A 3715-nucleotide genomic window follows, 5' to 3' on the forward strand; every position below is an offset into this window, starting at 1 on the left:
ATGTTAATTTTTTTTTGTTTTTTACTTAATATTTCCCCTGTGTAATGCAATGCCAGAATGATGTCAATATGTCTTTATAAAGATATCTTTATATAACAATATATTTTTGCTCCTGTACTCAAATAAAAACATATAGGGAAATTAATACCGCGGATTAGCATAATATGTCATTATGGTTATGCAACATACACAGTTAAATACACAAAAGTGGCAAGCGTGATAACTTGAATGCTTGAAAATAATTATTTGAAAATTATTTCATTTACAATGATTTTGTTAATGCATTACTCGGACTTTGTCATTATAGGCTAATTCATGTCAATTATTTAATTACACACGTTTAAATTAATCACACTGATAATCCAAATGATTCCTTTTTGTGAGGATTTTTTTTTAAACGCACGAGTTGCTAAAATACAGTTAAACTTATTAATAGGCCTTTTAGCAACATTTGCTGTTGCTAACTGTATCCGGCAGCAAATAAAATAATTAACTGCTGCCAAAATTATGTAAATGAACGTAATTGCAATTGTTATAGAGTGTCAGTTTAGTCATAAATAAAATGTTTTGATATTTAAACTTGTAGGCCTATGTGTTTTGTACTGCAAATGCAAGGCGAATAACTCTGTGTCCTGCAGATTTGAACTGAAATAACTTTAGGTTCACGGTGTATGGAAGAGAGCTGGAACTTAAATATCACATGGAATAGGCTTTGTGGGATGCAAAAGTCTTGTTACCGCCAATTATGAACCCCAGGAGAAATACCTTCGACTTCCGACCAAAGAATATTTCAAGTCCTTTCTAGCTGTTGGTGGGAGCGCTGAAGTTGTTGATCGATATGCAAAACAGCGTGATGAATATGCATGAAGAGGGGGGCCGGTAATTGCACGTCAGCGTGGCGGCACCGCTAATTTACGGCTCGGGATCCTGCAATCAGCGCGCTATTCATTAACACCGCAGCCGTTTCATCCGAGCGCACTCGAGTCTGCCAATCACCGCCGCAGACACAAAAGCAGAATAAAAAAAAGTTTCAATTACCAGCCAACAACACTAAACACTATATTTACGCCGCTTTATGCTGTGAATGGCTGTTAACGCATTGTGAAAGAGAAGGGAGACGAACTTAATGAAACAACATAATCTTATGCATTTATATCACCTTTTTCCCTCGGCGGCGCGTGCTCGTTAGAAGCCGCTTGTCTCGCGTGGAGAACAACAATTACCTCCCCATCATAAAGGGAATATGAAAAATGTCAGATGGAAAGCTAGAGCACAGAATGTATTTGTCTATGGTAATTCCTGCAGCTTGTGAGAGGGGTGGACTTGTGCTTCTTGCCCTTGGGAACCCCCTCATCATCTTACTACCATATCCTTTATATCTAGAATTCCATAGAAATACATTTAAGAAGAATGTTAACTTTTGAGAAGTAATGCATTGAATATTTTGCAAGGAAACTAGATACATTTTTTTAATAGAATGTGAGCAGTGGATGTTGCCAGGGCATTGCTAAGTGTTTTTAGTGGACTGCTATGTGGTTACTAGGGCGTTCTGGGTTGTTTCTAGGTGCAGGAAGGGCACAAACCTAAGGGGAAACACTTTACAAAAAGGTCCTATAATTGTCACATGTTTATGTTTCCATGCCCCCATTTGGTCTTCCTGTTCCTGCTCCCTGATTGGTTATTATTTCATTCCAGGTGTTCCCCGTTTGTTTTGATCAGCTCCAGGTGTGTCTCGTCTTCCCATTAGCCTGTTCAGTGTTTTAAAAGAGTGTTCTGTTCCCTGTTGGTTTGTCTGGTATTGTTTATGTCAACTCTTTGTGCTACGTGTGATTCCCCGCGATATAAATAAAGTCCTTGGTTTTGTACTCCTGGTCTCTTCGTTCCTCGCTCCGTGTTCCTGCACCGTAGCAACCCGTGACAATAATGCATTAAAACTGACTAATAATGAGCAATTCATTTGTTACAGTATTTATTAATATTTTTTAACGTTAGTCAATAAAAATACAAGTATCAATTGTTAATGTAAGCTCAGGTTCATAACAGATACAACTTTTGATTTTAATAACGTATTAGTAAATGTTCAAATTAACATTAAGATTAATGAAAGTTATTTTTCATTTTAAGTTCGTGTTAATTAATAAATGGAACTTAATTGTACAGTGTTCCCAACCTACGTTTTAAATGCACCAAAATCAAAGGCAGAACTGCAGTTTTAAATTACACATCTTTATTAAATCTTAATTGCACTGCTCTACAATTGCTATTTGTCTCTCCTGAGTAGTGGCTCTAAAAAAAGTATTTGTACATTTAAATCACACTTTAAATATATTACATTGTAAAACATAAAAAACAGAGTGCCATCTAAAAACAAATGATGCTAGAGCTTCATTACTTGTACCCAGCTTTGTCGGAGTAACCAGTAGGCGAAGTATTAATATGAACTATTAATTTGTTCCACTAAGGTTTGACAACTAGAAATGGGCCACACCCTTTTTGTCTTCATTTTGAAGAGTTGTCTTATCATTTATTGTTGTTATATCATTTTTGTTGAAATGTTTTACTTGAAAAGTGTATTTAGGCTATCCAAAAAATAAAAGTCAACTGGTTTGATATGTGATCATCTAATGCAGGGACGTTCCTACATTTTTGAGAGTGGCTTAAATGGATGCTGGTAACCAAAATGTTAATGGTAACCATTGGCTTCCACAGTATTACCGTCTACCGTCAACTGTTTGGCTACCAATATTCTTCAAAATATCTTCTTTTGTGTTAAACAGGGTGAGTAAATGATGACAACATTTTCATGTTTGGGTGAACTATCCCTTTAAGAGTGAAATTAACTTTTGGGGACATTGTACTCTTTGTGTGTGCCAGTCTGATATATGACAGCAGGGGCACTCTTGAGCAGAATAAGGCACATTGCAGTTTCGGAGAATTTCAATATCAAGAAACGGGCTCTAGGCCAGTATAGACAGGATCTCCACTGTCTCCATGTGGGAGCTGATGAACCTATATATCAATATATGATGACCTACCGGCGTGTGCTGTTAGGTCTGCGGCAGACCCCCTGTCAGATGTTGATCTCTCTTTTCTCTGGGTCCCTCCTGCTCTCTCGGACTGGGGAAGCTGGCTTTTCTAGCCGCTGTGCAGGAAGGGAGTTCCTGGCTAAGGGGAAAGAGTCCTGGTTAAAAGTAAGTGTCTGTCCTGGGGACACCACTGCTGTGTGAATCCCCTATTGTTCTCTTTGACACCCGTCTCGGTTTCCTCTGCAATAAATCTGCCCCTTCGGCCCTGGAACGTCCCTGTGCTGCCCCCCTATTGTCTCTCAAAGGAAACCTGCGCAAAAGTGAGGCCTGGCTACGTCTTCACTGCATCCAGGGGCCACAGGGGCAGCAGAAGAAAGCAGACAGGAGGGAAGATCTGCAGATGTTTGCAAAAGCAATAGCGATTCTTTACATTTGTGGACTATGATAACAAAAAGAGTAGCATTTAATCACCCTCATGTTATTCCAAACCAGATTGACTTTCTTAATTCAAGAAAAAATGCAACAACTTTTGTTCACACTTCTGTTTTCCGTGTGATGAAAGAACAGAATGACCAGGCTCCGTCAAACACCAAAAAGGACAAAAACACCATAAATAAGTCAAATGACTTGTTGCTCCAAGTCATATAGATGATCATTCAAAATATCGATCAACATATGCATAAAAAATG

This window comes from Sinocyclocheilus anshuiensis, unplaced genomic scaffold (assembly GCF_001515605.1).
Source record: "Sinocyclocheilus anshuiensis isolate Anshui unplaced genomic scaffold, SAMN03320099.WGS_v1.1 scaffold914, whole genome shotgun sequence".
Classification (NCBI taxonomy): domain Eukaryota; kingdom Metazoa; phylum Chordata; class Actinopteri; order Cypriniformes; family Cyprinidae; genus Sinocyclocheilus; species Sinocyclocheilus anshuiensis.